Source organism: Protomyctophum bolini, assembly GCF_963924005.1.
Source record: "Protomyctophum bolini genome assembly, chromosome: 2".
Taxonomy (NCBI): domain Eukaryota; kingdom Metazoa; phylum Chordata; class Actinopteri; order Myctophiformes; family Myctophidae; genus Protomyctophum; species Protomyctophum bolini.
Window position 1 is genome coordinate 29,195,607 of NC_137863.1, and position 16,775 is coordinate 29,212,381.

At 37.0% G+C, this 16,775-nt stretch overlaps 1 protein-coding gene across 3 annotated transcripts in view; it reads right to left on the minus strand.

The window, feature by feature from the left end:
- Window positions 1–16,775, minus strand: part of rab44 (RAB44, member RAS oncogene family) — a 44,965-nt gene that overhangs the window by 1,744 nt on the left and 26,446 nt on the right. The window lies entirely within an intron of this gene.

Consider the following 16,775-nt stretch of genomic DNA (forward strand, 5'->3'; position numbering starts at 1 on the left):
TACTTGTAAAACTGTGATGTGACAAAGTTCTGATTCTGAGTCCTACATACTTACACCTAGAAACCCCATTCAAACCTATTTAAGTTAATCTTACGGTGGACATGTTTGCCTGAAAAGGAATCTTTGATATGTTTCATAGTTTTAGAAATATAGTGCTTTTAAATTTGAGAAAAAGTAAAGATTTGAGTGGGGTTTGAACCCACAACCTCCAGATCATGCAGCCAGTGTGCTAAGTCACTGATCTACTTGCCACAATGCAGTCTGCTGTTCCCTTTGAGTAACAACATTGATACAAAAATAAAATACAAAAAATAAAATAACAGGAGATGTGTCTATTGTTTCTTTTGCTGTTGTTTATCTCTAGACGTTTGAATGTTTATGAACCACAATGGAAACAAGTCTCTGGCCCTTCTGTCATTATCTATTCTGCCTTTTGAGAACAGCATGTACAGTGGCTCACTGGGTACAGAGCCTGTCTGGGAATCAGGAGGCCGCACGTTCAAGTCCTGGCTCTGACATAGTGTCCCAAAATCATGAAAATATGACATTTTTTCATGATTTTCATATTGTTTTCAAATCCTCCAAAATCACGAAAAACGACATGCTATAGTATGCCGTCCGAAGCCAAATATGAGAAATGTATAACTTTGGCATGCTACAGTCCTACATACTTACACCTAGAAAGCCCATTCAAACCTATTTAGGTTCATCTTACGGTGTTTAAGAACTAACAATACATTGAAAAATATATTCTGGATGTGACACTTACAAGCCGTAATAGCACAGTTGGTAGAGCATTAGACTGAATATCTAAAGGTCCCTGGTTAGAGAAAGTTTAAAAAATCAAAGCAAATACAGGTAATTCGAAAATGTTATTTTTGTACTTTTGTGTTTCTCTTCTTTATATATTACTTTACTGTTGAAATGTAAAATTTACATTTCAACGAAAGGACCTGTAAATGACAACACAAAAACTAAGGCACTGGTGTCGTACTTCTGGTTTACCGGAACGGGGTGCAACTCCCTGCAGTGCCCTGCTCAATTTGTTGTATTTACATGGTTCATTGGTCCATGGTCTCAGAGGTCATCGCTATAGTCTTCATCATTGTTGAGGATTTAAAACACGACACGGCATGCTATAACACGCCGTTCCACATCATTTTTGAGGATTTTTAAAATTTCCGCAATTTCTGCAATTTGCAATTTCCGCAATTTCCAATTTCCGCAATTTCCAATTTCCGCAATTTCCAATTTCCGCAACTTCCGCAAATGTCCGCAATTTCCAATTTCCGCAATTTCCGCAATGGTTCATTGGTCCATGGTCTCAGAGGTCATTGAGCGGCGCGCTATAGTGCGTGATTCTTTCATTTATACTGGTCAAGGTCGGGTGAAGGTCATGTATACTGGTCAAGGTCATTTATACTTGTCAAGTATATCTAAAGGGCCGTTTAAAAATGGGATAAAAAACATCTAAAAATTTTTAGACGTCTATTCTTAGATTAGACGTTGATTAGCTGTTGATTAGACATTTATATAGACCGTCTATATATAGACGTTTAAGTGTAGCATGCCAAAGTTTGTGCCAAAGGCTGCTGGGAATTGCCTTCCCAGCAGTGCCAGTTTCAGGGATGTTATGGTAGTTAGAATATCATAATTATACTGAGTCTAATATAGCAACTCATAATGTAATAACGGCACATAATGTAATAACAGTTCATAATGTGATAACCTAAATGTAGTAAAGGCCCATAATGTAGGCTAATAAGGTCACAATGTAATACATCATGAGAGCATAACATAATAATGGATTTTTGCATAATGTAATCATGTAATAATGTGTTACATGTAGCCGCTCAATTCACAGTTAATAATGTAATTACGGGTCATATTGTTGAGAAAAGTTTTACATCGTATCAGTATCATGTCAGTATCACAGGCAGTATCATTACTGCCCGGAACTGGGCCTTGATGATCAGGCTTTCAACACTGGGTAGACCACACTTCTGCAGGACCTCAAGATTTGACACCTTGTCCTACCACACTTGATGAGCTTATAGGTTATTAGTTCATAATGAATCGTTATTGTTGAGTTAAAACTCATAAATGGAGCATGGATCTTCTACAAGACACCTCAGACAACTTCTACAGTCTCAACAACTACATCTCCCAGAGTGCATCAGCTGCTAGATGGCTGCTGGTGCTCATTTGCCTGATTGAACACCTGTTAAAGGCTGATGGTGGTGACACTCAAACAAATATCAAACAAGATGGCGGAATAAACAAACCTATAAAGGCTGATACAGACAGCCACAGACACACACGTCCTTGTGTTTATTAATATAAGCCTTTATAACCAACCAAAGGGTGAAATAATGCATGTGCGTGCGTGCGTGAGTGCATGAGTGTGTGTGTGTGTGTGTGTGTGTGTGGTGCACACAGCAGTTACATCAACAGTGGATGATCTAAACACAAATCACTCTGACTAACGGACCAATGACGGACGGACTAGTTGAACAGGTGACCGGATCCAGTGGGCGGGGCTTTGGATTTAAATAGGAGCGGCCATGTTTTTTCCCAGCATGCTGTTTGGTTTGGGATCCACTTCATGCTGTCTGTGAGCAGAGCTGTTTGTTCCAAGGTAAGAAGCGTTTGTTTGAGAAACACGGTTTCATCCTTGAGCACTGTTGTTGTTTAGACATTAAGATGATTTATAGGACTGTTTATTGTTTAAACAGAGTATTTATAAGACTGTTGTTTATTGTGACACTAAATGGACAACAATGTCAGCAATGTTTGTCCTTTTATAGGACTCGTTCTTTGGCCTTGGGCCTCGATCACACAAAAAAAAAATTTGTCGTGTCTGTTTAATGCATTTCCAATGGGAGGCACATGCTTTGACCAAACATTTGTGTTTGATTTTGGGGGGCAATCAAACACAGGCAGAGCCCAGAACATATGCTTATGTGTGACTGAGGCCTTGGGCCTTGATCGCAACAAAAGCATTGTCTTGTCTGTGAAAATGGCTGATCTACAAGCTCACAATGCATTGTGAATGTGATGTGACACATTGTGAGCTTTTAGATCTGCTATTTTCAAAAGGTTTTTTTCTGTTCAAAATTACCAAGATTGTCCCATTTGAAATGTTTAAGTACATTTTGATGCCAAAACCTTTTAACTTTGACTCAAGTTATATAATGTAGATTTTGAAGTTTAGATTTTTTTTTACCAATATCTTAAAGGGACAATTCACTTTAAAAAACTAACTTTTTGTCATTGTATTATCTACTCTTTTTTTATGTGAACACTACAGACAGTTTTTAAGTTAAAAAGCTAAAATGAATATTTAAATACTGAATCAAGCAACTTAAAAGCTGTCTGCAGTGTTCACATAAGCCTGAGTAGACGATAAAGTGAAATATCCTTTTAATAATATATGAATTTTACAATGTATGAAATCTGGATAAAGAGTAATGTTGTTTTTATTTATGTCTTGCAGGTTAATCATGTGACCTTGGTGTCATGTGTGACCTTGGATGGGGTCATCAGGAGATGGCTGGTATTGATAATAGAGTGTCTACTCGGCTGAGCTGAAACGTATAACGGTGTCAACGAACGCTCCCTGAGATTACGAGGCGTACGGTGCTCGGGACGTATTGTGCCATACAACCTACGCGGCTCTATTAATACCGGCTATCTTCAACTGAGCGACGGAAGCCCCCCCATGGTATGTACCTGGATTACATGTGGCTGTAGTAGAAACAAGGGCAGTGTCACCATTACATGTCAAGTTGACCATTCATTGTCATACATATGTTTGGGTGAAAAACCTTACTGAGGTTTTTATGTGTTTTTAGTATTTCAATGTGTCCATGATTTCATGGACACTTCCTACCCAGACTACAATTCCCATAATGCTTTGGTGCACTGCTCCTTGTGCATAGGGGAGGGCTGTCTTACTGAGACAACATGTAGTCTAGGGAGGAAGTGAGCCCATTGTCCATGACATCATGGAGCCCATGGACACTTTTGAAATACTACATATCTAAAAACGACGATTACCCACATAAAAAACCCAGGAAAGTGTTTCTTGTCTCCCAAACATCATTAAAATAAGCTCTGGTTGCAAAAGGGGTGAAGTCGCCGTTTAATGGGTTGAATCATTAAAGCTGCTATAAGCAATATGTCAAATGTAATTACTTTTAAAAAAATTGGTATTCAGACTGCCAGCAATGGGTAAAACAATATTGTCTGTGACACATCTTGGGGCCACAATCTGCATTCAAAGATGTTCCTAGCTTTGTCATTGGTCGATTTGCCTGTCTACTTCCTGATTGGTCAGTCATTTTGACCGGGTTCTTTTTTTTTCTCTGACCAATGACAAAGCTTCTAGGAATATCTTTGACTGCAGATTGTGGCCCCTAGATGTATCGCAGAGACTAAATCATGTGTGTTTTACTCATTGCTGAATGAAATAAAAATAATTAAAATTGACATTATTGCTTATAGGAGCTTTAATCACAATTTGTGACAATAATAAAGTAAGATATTGGTGACACAGCTTTCAGTGACTGTTATGACTTACAAAATGTCATCCTGTAGGCCGACAACTAAATAGATATATTTTTTTCTTGTCATTTCAGAACGTAAAGCTGACAAGGCGACGTCGGTATTGAAGGTACAGTGCTGTTGCCACTCCTGGGTGCTGTTGGCAGTGAAGGTTAGTAATGAACCTTTTGATTCCTGATGCTTGTGTAAGTGGGCTACATGCTACATGCTACCATACCATAGGTTGACATTCGCACCGTGTATCGTTTCACGTAATCTGTGTATAATGCCACTCTACATCACATGCCGCAATGTGATTTATGTATTGTTTAACATAATTTACGGGTAAAGCTGTCGCGTCACGTCACATCACATTATGTATGTTCTGTTGTAGTCTTTCTGTGCTGTTTTCTGTGTCGAGTTATTAGAATTTCTATTTCCTTTCTCTTTTAATAAAAAAAGTATTTTTTTTATTTCTCCTTGCCCATTGCCCTAGTTCTTCACTAGTGGACTGTGTGTACAAAATGTGATTTGGCGTTATGCGACTTATTTCCGGTATCATTATCGTAGCATGTAGCCTGCTTAACACTGTTTACAGCCTTCTATGCTGTAGATCTGTCCAAACTAACAGGAAGAAAATTATGGCAGATTTTCTTCGTTGGTTAGTTTGTTTTGTTTAGTGCTGATATTGAAGGTAAGTGGGCGTAGTTTATTATCTTTTGATGTCGGGCAGAAACCTTGTATCTCCATAGTTCAACCTTTTGTAAATTAATTTCCTTACTTGGTCATGCTACAGTGTCACACACTAAAGTAGCAAATAGCTGATCTACAAGCTCACGATGCAAAGATCATCCATTATTGAATATAACCTATTAGTATCGAACATGCACGGTTTCTACCCCGACCTTTCATCTTCTCTTCTATTCTTTGCTTTAATAAAGTTATTGTTTTTTCTGGTCAGAGTTTTTAATCGCATTTTGCTTTATTTTTCATAAGTCATTTCTTTCTTTCATATCTATCACTAGTTCTTCACTAGTGTATGTGGTGCGTGTGTCGGGTCGTGTCTCTCATACAGTTTCTAATCATTTGATTGGAGCTGTATCGTTTCACGTCATTTGCGTTGTGTCATTTGCTGGTAAAGCGCCATCACGTCAGTTCACATCAGATATGAACACAGGCCGGTATGTGATGTGCATTTATGTGATATTTTTATGTGATTATTTCACAAATTGCGGATAGCTCGTTGCACGCCATGCACTCTGTTCATTGCTCTTGTGTTCTAATGTCATCCTCAGTGTTGTATGTATGTTGTGTTCTCATGTTCATAGTGTTGCTGTATTGCTGACAAATACTGGGGTCCAAAGAATGCTTCTGCCATTGCATAATTTGCACCTCGTATAATTTGTCAATCGGCCACAAATGGCATAAATTGTAATGTATATTTAAATGTGGGCAATTCTTTTGAAAACATGTAGATTTTAAAATAGAAATGTGGGACAACTGGCTAGAAAGACTGGCCACAAACCTAAGGCCAACTGCTTGGGCGGAGACCAAGAATCTTTTTGTTTTGTTCATGTTCATAAAGCGCTCCAAGTGCTTTAAGTGAGAAGTCCAGCAGCAAACCTCTAGGTCATAAGAGCATTGTTTGTGCTATATTATCAGATCCAATTTGTGAGTATAAAGCTTCATCTAAGCCCACATCACATATGAACACAGGCCCGGTATGTGATGTGTGTTTATGTCTCGTATCATTTCACATTGGTGAGTAAGGCTTCATCACGTCATCCCCACATCACATGATGAATTTAGGGTTAGGGCTAGGGTTAGGTATGTGATGTGGATTGATGTGATGTATGTCTTTTATAATGTGCGAGTGAAGCTTCATCGTGTCAGTTCACATCACATTATGTGGTGTGTATTGATGTGATTTATTTATGCTGCCATTTGCAGCTAAAACTTAATTCATGCCGGTCAGTAGGCGAGGCATTGACGATGGGCCTATGACCCAAAGGTTTTCTGCTGCAATTTTCACTTTTAGCACTTTGCAGCTCTTTATGAGCACGGAAAAATAAAATATTTTCTTAGTTTATGTCTGAGGAGTTTTCCTTAGTCTTCTTCTCGATTTCAATTGTAAGACATAATCATGGCTATCATTTATAGTCCATTATGATTCAAATTATTATGAATGTGATTGCTTTTGGACCTGTAAATTACAACAAAACAAACTAAGGCACTGGTGTGGTACTACTGGTTTACCAGAATGGGGTTCAACTCCCTGCGGTGCCCTCAATTTGTTGTATTTACATGGTTCATTTTCTGCTCATTGTTGCCTTTTCAGAGATGATAACCCCCAGGTTCTTTACTGCGTTTGTATTCTCTACATTTGGGTTACAAGTCTATTTAGGGACAAGCCCGAAGGTACTCTTGGTTTTCTCTTCTCCTTCCACCAAAAATGGCAGTCCACGGTCACACTCGGCAGTCAGTTGGGGGTTGGGGGTCCATATTAGAAGTCCATGGAACTTTTTTCAAATCCTCGTTTTTCAGTATGCCGTTTTTCATTTTGGAGGATTTGAAAAAATAGACTAATCATTCCAAGATCATGGACTATAGCCCATGGTCTCGGAATGATTTTCGTTCCATAGTGAGGCGGCAATGCGCACCCTCCGTTCATTTTATGAAGTAGGCGCCAAATTTCGCAGAAGTTTTGATAGATATATTGGTAACGAAACTGGATATTGGGCCATCCCAAATTCGTATTCTGGTGGGTGTGGCAGCCATTTTTTCAAAATGGCCGCCAGCGGTTTTGTCAAATCTTCCTAAACGTCCCTCTAGCAGCTACAATATTTGCTGTAGAAGACTGAAATGTTGCATGAAGGTCATGTGCTTTCAGACCAATTGGCTAAAAGGGGTGGGGGAGATGCAATGGGAGTGGCCTATCATAAAATGTGCATAACTTCCAAGTAGACATACACATTTTGTTTTCATTATTACATTTTTTTTCAAAAATGATGAAAAACGGCGCGCTATAGTATGCCGTACGATATAGGCTATAGCCCATGGTCCAAAATGATGAGAAACGAGGATAACTTTTTTTTTTCAAAAAACATGGGCTATAACCCATCGTTTTTTTATTTTTGTCAAATCATCAAAAATTATGAAAAACGGCGCGCTATAATGCCGTACGATATAGGCTATAGCCCATGGTCCAAAATGATGAGAAACGAGGATAACTTTTTTTTTTCAAAATGTCAAAAAACATGGGCTATAACCCATCGTTTTTGTCATTTCGTCATTTTTTTCAAATCTTCAAAAATGATGAAAAATAGCGTGCTATAGTATGCCGTACGATATGGACTATAGCCCATGGTCCAAAATGATGAGAAACGAGGATAACTTTTTTTTTTTCAAAATTTCACGCACGCACGCGCACACGCACGTTTAACCAAATGGATCCTTACAGATCCAACACTGTTTTTTGTTAATCATCGAATGAAATGTGGGAGGTCGGCAAGAGAAAGTTAAAAAAATCAAAGCAAATACCGGTAATTCGAAAATGTTATTTTTGTGCTTTTGTATTTCTCTTCTTTATATATTACTTTACTGTTGAAATGTAAAATTTACATTTCAACGAAAGGACCTGTAAATGACAACACAAAAACTAAGGCACTGGTGTCGTACTTCTGGTTTACTGGAACGGCGTTCAACTCCCTGCAGTGCCCTGCTCAATGTGTTGTATTTACATGGTTCATTGGTCCATGGTCTCAGAAGTCATTGAAGTCATTTTTCCGCAACACTCTGCAACTCCTCCGCAATACTCCGCAATTTTTTTTTTAAAATCAAAAAACATGGGCTATAACCCATCGTTTTTTTCATTTCGTCATTTTTTTCAAATCCTCAAATGATGAAAAATGGCGTGCCATAGTATGCCGTACGATATGGGCTATATCCCACGGTCCAAAATGATGAGAAACGAGGCTAACTTTTTTTTTCAAAATTTCAAAAAACATGGGCTATAACCCATCGTTTTTGTCATTTTGTCATTTTTTTTTAAAAATGATGAAAAACAGCGCGCTATAGTATGCCGTACGATATGGGCTATAGCCCACGGTCCAAAATGATAAGAAACAAGGCTAACTTTTTTTTTCAAAATTTCAAAAAACATGGGCTATAACCCATCGTTTTTGTAATTTCGTCATTTTTTTCAAATCCTCAAAAATGATGAAAAACGGCGCGCTATAGTATGCCGTACGATATGGGCTATAGCCCATGGTCCAAAATGATGAGAAACGAGGCTAACTTTTTTTTTCAAAATTTCAAAAAACATGGGCTATAACCCATCGTTTTTGTCATTTCGTCATTTTTTTCAAATCCTCAAAAATGATGAAAAATAGCGCGCTATAGTATGCCGTACGATATGGGCTATAGCCCACGGTCCAAAATGATGAGAAACGAGGCTAACTTTTTTTTTCAAAATTTCAAAAAACATGGGCTATAACCCATCGTTTTTGTCATTTCGTCATTTTTTTCAAATCGTCAAAAATGATGAAAAACGGCGTGCTATAGTATGCCGTACGATATGGGCTATAGCCCATGGTCCAAAATGATGAGAAACGAGGATAACTTTTTTTTTTCAAAATTTCAAAAAACATGGGCTATAACCCATCGTTTTTTTTATTTTTTCATTTTTGTCAAATCGTCAAAAAAGATGAAAAACGGCGTGCTATAGTATGCCGTACGATATGGGCTATAGCCCATGGTCCAAAATGATGAGAAACGAGGATAACTTTTTTCAAAATTTCAAAAAACATGGGCTATAACCCATCGTTTTTTTTATTTTTGTCAAATCCTCAAAAATGATGAAAAATGGCGTGCCATAGTATGCCGTACGATATGGGCTATATCCCACGGTCCAAAGTGATGAGAAACGAGGCTAACTTTTTTTTTCAAAATTTCAAAAAACATGGGCTATAACCCATCGTTTTTGTCATTTTGTCATTTTTTAAAAAAATGATGAAAAACAGCGCGCTATAGTATGCCGTACGATATGGGCTATAGCCCACGGTCCAAAATGATGAGAAACAAGGCTAACTTTTTTTTTCAAAATTTCAAAAAACATGGGATATAACCCATCGTTTTTGTAATTTCGTCATTTTTTTCAAATCCTCAAAAATGATGAAAAACGGCACGCTATAGTATGCCGTACGATATGGGCTATAGCCCATGGTCCAAAATGATGAGAAACGAGGCTAACTTTTTTTTTCAAAATTTCAAAAAACATGGGCTATAACCCATCGTTTTTGTCATTTCGTCATTTTTTTCAAATCCTCAAAAATGATGAAAAATAGCGCGCTATAGTATGCCGTACGATATGGGCTATAGCCCACGGTCCAAAATGATGAGAAACGAGGCTAACTTTTTTCAAAATTTCAAAAAACATGGGCTATAACCCATCGTTTTTTTTATTTTTGTCAAATCGTCAAAAATGATGAAAAACGGCGTGCTATAGTATGCCGTACGATATGGGCTATATAGCCCATGGTCCAAAATGATGAGAAACCAGGATAACTTTTTTTTCCAAAATTTCACGCACGCACGCGCGTGTAACCAAATGGATCCTTACAGATCCAACACTGTTTTTTGTTAATCATCGAATGAAATGTGGGAGGTCGGCAAGAGAAAGTTAAAAGAATCAAAGCAAATACCGGTAATTCGAAAATGTTGTTTTTGTGCTTTTGTATTTCTCTTCTTTATATATTACTTTACTGTTGAAATGTAAAATTTACATTTCAACGAAAGGACCTGTAAATGACAACACAAAAACTAAGGCACTGGTGTCGTACTTCTGGTTTACCGGAACGGGGTTCAACTCCCTGCAGTGCCCTGCTCAATGTGTTGTATTTACATGGTTCATTGGTCCATGGTCATTGAAGTCATTTTTCCGCAACACTCTGCAACTCCTCCGCAATTTCTCCGCAACACTCCGCAATTTAAAAAAAAAAATGAAAAAAAAAAAAAAACAATGGGTTATAGCCCATGTTTTTTGAAATTTTGAAAAAAAAGTTATCCTCGTTTCTCATCATTTTGGACCATGGGCCTGTAAATGAACAACACAAAAACTAAGGCACTGGTGTCTGACTTCTGGTTTACCGGAACGGGGTTCAACTCCCTGCAGTGCCCTGCTCAATGTGTTGTATTTACATGGTTCATTGGTCCATGGTCTCAGAAGTCATTTAAGTCATTTTTCCGCAACACTCTGCAACTCCTCCGCAATACTCCGCAATTTTTTTTTTTAAATCAAAAAACATGGGCGATAACCCATCGTTTTTCCACAACACTCCGCAATTCCTCCGCAATACTCCGCAATTTTTTTAAAAAAATAAAAAAACATGGGCTATAACCCATCGTTTTTTTCATTTCGTCATTTTTTTCAAATCCTCAAAAATGATGAAAAATGGCGTGCCATAGTATGCCGTACGATATGGGCTATAGCCCACGGTCCAAAATGATGAGAAACGAGGCTAACTTTTTTTTTCAAAATTTCAAAAAACATGGGCTATAACCCATCGTTTTTGTCATTTCGTCATTTTTTTCAAATCCTCAAAAATGATGAAAAACAGCGCGCTATAGTATGCCGTACGATATGGGCTATAGCCCACAGTCCAAAATGATGAGAAACGAGGCTAACTCTTTTTTTCAAATTTTCAAAAAACATGGGCTATAACCCATCGTTTTTGTCATTTTGTCATTTTTTTCAAATCCTCAAAAATGATGAAAATAGCGCGCTATAGTATGCCGTACGATATGGGCTATAGCCCACAGTCCAAAATGATGAGAAACGAGGCTAACTTTTTTTTTCAAAATTTCAAAAAACATTGGCTATAACCCATCGTTTTTGTCATTTCGTCATTTTTTTCAAATCTTCATAAATGATAAAAAACAGCGCGCTATATTATGCCGTACGATATGGGCTATAGCCCATGGTCCAAAATGATGAGAAACGAGGCTAACTTTTTTTTTCAAAATTTCAAAAAACATGGGCTATAACCCATCGTTTTTGTCATTTCGTCATTTTTTTCAAATCGTCAAAAATGATGAAAAACGGCGTGCTATAGTATGCCGTACGATATGGGCTATAGCCCATGGTCCAAAATGATGAGAAACGAGGATAACTTTTTTTTTTCAAAATTTCAAAAAACATGGGCTATAACCCATCGTTTTTTTTATTTTTTCATTTTTGTCAAATCGTCAAAAAAGATGAATAACGGCGTGCTATAGTATGCCGTACGATATGGGCTATAGCCCATGGTCCAAAATGATGAGAAACGAGGATAACTTATTTTTTCAAAATTTCAAAAAACATGGGCTATAACCCATCGTTTTTTTTTATTTTTGTCAAATCGTCAAAAATGATGAAAAATGGCGTGCTATAGTATGCCGTACGATATGGGCTATAGCCCATGGTCCAAAATGATGAGAAACCAGGATAACTTTTTTTTCCAAAATTTCACGCACGCACGCACGCGCGTGTAACCAAATGGATCCTTACAGATCCAACACTGTTTTTTGTTAATCATCGAATGAAATGTGGGAGGTCGGCAAGAGAAAGTTAAAAGAATCAAAGCAAATACCGGTAATTCGAAAATGTTGTTTTTGTGCTTTTGTATTTCTCTTCTTTATATATTACTTTACTGTTGAAATGTAAAATTTACATTTCAACGAAAGGACCTGTAAATGACAACACAAAAACTAAGGCACTGGTGTCGTACTTCTGGTTTACCGGAACGGGGTTCAACTCCCTGCAGTGCCCTGCTCAATGTGTTGTATTTACATGGTTCATTGGTCCATGGTCTCAGAAGTCATTGAAGTCATTTTTCCGCAACACTCTGCAACTCCTCAGCAATTTCTCCGCAACACTCCGCAATTTTTCAAAAAAAATGAAAAAAATAAAAAAAACAATGGGTTAGAGCCCATGTTTTTTGAAATTTTGAAAAAAAAGTTATCCTCGTTTCTCATCATTTTGGACCATGGGCCTGTAAATGAACAACACAAAAACTAAGGCACTGGTGTCGGACTTCTGGTTTACCGGAACGGGGTTCAACTCCCTGCAGTGCCCTGCTCAATGTGTTGTATTTACATGGTTCATTGGTCCATGGTCTCAGAAGTCATTGAAGTCATTTTTCCGCAACACTCTGCAACTCCTCCGCAATACTCCGCAATGTTTTTAAAAAAATCAAAAAACATGGGCTATAACCCATCGTTTTTTTCATTTCGTCATTTTTTTCAAATCCTCAAAAATGATGAAAAATGGCGTGCCATAGTATGCCGTACGATATGGGCTATAGCCCACGGTCCAAAATGATGAGAAACGAGGCTAACTTTTTTTTCCAAAATTTCAAAAAACATGGGCTATAACCCATCGTTTTTGTCATTTCGTCATTTTTTTCAAATCCTCAAAAATGATGAAAAACAGCACGCTATAGTATGCCGTATAGCCTCGTTTCTCATCATTTTGGACCATGGGCTATAGCCCATATCGTACGGCATACTATAGCACGCCGTTTTTCATCATTTTGGAGGATTTGAAAAAAATGAAAAAATAAAAAAACGATGGGTTATAGCCCATGTTTTTTGAAATTAAAAAAAAAAAGTTAGCCTCGTTTCTCATCATTTTGGACCATGGGCTATAGCCCATATCGTACGGCATACTATAGCACGCCGTTTTTCATAATTTTGGAGGATTTGAAAAAAATGAAAAAATAAAAAAACGATGGGTTATAGCCCATGTTTTTTGAAATTTTGGAAAAAAAAGTTAGCCTCGTTTCTCATCATTTTGGACCATGGGCTATAGCCCATATCGTACGGCATACTATAGCACGCCGTTTTTCATCATTTTGGAGGATTTGAAAAAAATGAAAAAATAAAAAAACGATGGGTTTTAGCCCATGTTTTTTGAAATTTTGGAAAAAAAAGTTAGCCTCGTTTCTCATCATGTTGGACCATGGGCTATAGCCCATATCATACGGCATACTATAGCACGCCGTTTTTCATCATTTTGGAGGATTTGAAAAAAATGAAAACATGAAAAAACGATGGGTTATAGCCCATGTTTTTTGAAATTTTGAAAAAAAAAGTTAGCCTTGTTTCTCATCATTTTGGACCATGGGCTATAGCCCATATCGTACGGCATACTATAGCACGCCGTTTTTCATCATTTTGGAGGATTTGAAAAAAATGAAAACATGAAAAAACGATGGGTTATAGCCCATGTTTTTTGAAATTTTGAAAAAAAAAGTTATCCTTGTTTCTCATCATTTTGGACCATGGGCTATAGCCCATATCGTACGGCATACTATAGCACGCCGTTTTTCATCATTTTGGAGGATATGAAAAAAATGAAATAATAAAAAAACGATGGGTTATAGCCCATGTTTTTTGAAATTTTGAAAAAAAAAGTTAGCCTCGTTTCTCATCATTTTGGACCATGGGCTATAGCCCATATCGTATGGCATACTATAGCACGCCGTTTTTCATCATTTTGGAGGATTTGAAAAAAATAAAAAAATATAAAAACGATGGGTTATAGCCCATGTTTTTTGAAATTTTGAAAAAAAAAGTTAGCCTCGTTTCTCATCATTTTGGACCATGGGCTATAGCCCATATCGTACGGCATACTATAGCACGCCGTTTTTCATCATTTTGGAGGATTTGAAAAAAATGAAAAAAAAAAAAACGATGGGTTATAGCCCATGTTTTTTGAAATTTTGAAAAAAAAAGTTAGCCTCGTTTCTCATCATTTTGGACCATGGGCTATAGCCCATATCGTACGGCATACTATAGCACGCCGTTTTTCATCATTTTGGAGGATTTGAAAAAAATGAAAAAATAAAAAAACGATGGGTTATAGCCCATGTTTTTTGAAATTTTGAAAAAAAAAGTTAGCCTCGTTTCTCATCATTTTGGACCATGGGCTATAGCCCATATCGTACGGCATACTATAGCACGCCGTTTTTCATCATTTTGGAGGATTTGAAAAAAATGAAAAAATAAAAAAACGATGGGTTATAGCCCATGTTTTTTGAAATTTTGGAAAAAAAAGTTAGCCTCGTTTCTCATCATTTTGGACCATGGGCTATAGCCCATATCATACGGCATACTATAGCACGCCGTTTTTCATCATTTTGGAGGATTTGAAAAAAATGAAAACATGAAAAAACGATGGGTTATAGCCCATGTTTTTGAAATTTTGGAAAAAAATGTTAGCCTCGTTTCTCATCATTTTGGACCATGGGCTATAGCCCATATCGTACGGCATACTATAGCACGCCGTTTTTCATCATTTTGGAGGATTTGAAAAAAATGAAAAAATAAAAAAACGATGGGTTATAGCCCATGTTTTTTGAAATTTTGGAAAAAAAAGTTAGCCTCGTTTCTCATCATTTTGGACCATGGGCTATAGCCCATATCATACGGCATACTATAGCACGCCGTTTTTCAACATTTTGGAGGATTTGAAAAAAATGAAAAAATAAAAAAACGATGGGTTATAGCCCATGTTTTTTGAAATTTTGGAAAAAAAAGTTAGCCTCGTTTCTCATCATTTTGGACCATGGGCTATAGCCCATATCATACGGCATACTATAGCACGCCGTTTTTCATCATTTTGGAGGATTTGAAAAAAATGAAAAAAAAAAAAACGATGGGTTATAGCCCATGTTTTTTGAAATTTTGAAAAAAAAAGTTAGCCTTGTTTCTCATCATTTTGGACCATGGGCTATAGCCCATATCGTACGGCATACTATAGCACGCCGTTTTTCATCATTTTGGAGGATATGAAAAAAATGAAAAAATAAAAAAACGATGGGTTATAGCCCATGTTTTTTGAAATTTTGAAAAAAAAAGTTAGCCTCGTTTCTCATCATTTTGGACCATGGGCTATAGCCCATATCGTACGGCATACTATAGCACGCCGTTTTTCATCATTTTGGAGGATTTGAAAAAAATGAAAAAATAAAAAAACGATGGGTTATAGCCCATGTTTTTTGAAATTTTGGAAAAAAACAGTTAGCCTCGTTTCTCATCATTTTGGACCATGGGCTATAGCCCATATCATACGGCATACTATAGCACGCCGTTTTTCATCATTTTGGAGGATTTGAAAAAAATGAAAAAATAAAAAAACGATCGGTTATAGCCCATGTTTTTTGAAATTTTGAAAAAAAAAGTTAGCCTTGTTTCTCATCATTTTGGACCATGGGCTATAGCCCATATCGTACGGCATACTATAGCACGCCGTTTTTCATCATTTTGGAGGATTTGAAAAAAATGAAAACATGAAAAAACGATGGGTTATAGCCCATGTTTTTTGAAATTTTGAAAAAAAAAATTAGCCTTGTTTCTCATCATTTTGGACCATGGGCTATAGCCCATATCGTTCGGCATACTATAGCACGCCGTTTTTCATCATTTTGGAGGATATGAAAAAAATGAAAAAATAAAAAAACGATGGGTTATAGCCCATGTTTTTTGAAATTTTGAAAAAAAAAGTTAGCCTTGTTTCTCATCATTTTGGACCATGGGCTATAGCCCATATCGTACGGCATACTATAGCACGCCGTTTTTCATCATTTTGGAGGATATGAAAAAAATGAAAAAATAAAAAAACGATGGGTTATAGCCCATGTTTTTTGAAATTTTGAAAAAAAAAGTTAGCCTCGTTTCTCATCATTTTGGACCATGGGCTATAGCCCATATCGTACGGCATACTATAGCACGCCGTTTTTCATCATTTTGGAGGATATGAAAAAAATGAAAAAATAAAAAAACGATGGGTTATAGCCCATGTTTTTTGAAATTTTGAAAAAAAAAGTTAGCCTCGTTTCTCATCATTTTGGACCATGGGCTATAGCCCATATCGTACGGCATACTATAGCACGCCGTTTTTCATCATTTTGGAGGATTTGAAAAAAATGAAAAAATAAAAAAACGATGGGTTATAGCCCATGTTTTTTGAAATTTTGGAAAAAAAAGTTAGCCTCGTTTCTCATCATTTTGGACCATGGGCTATAGCCCATATCATACGGCATACTATAGCACGCCGTTTTTCATCATTTTGGAGGATTTGAAAAAAATGAAAAAATAAAAAAACGATGGGTTATAGCCCATGTTTTTTGAAATTTTGAAAAAAAAAGTTAGCCTCGTTTCTCATCATTTTGGACCATGGGCTATAGCCC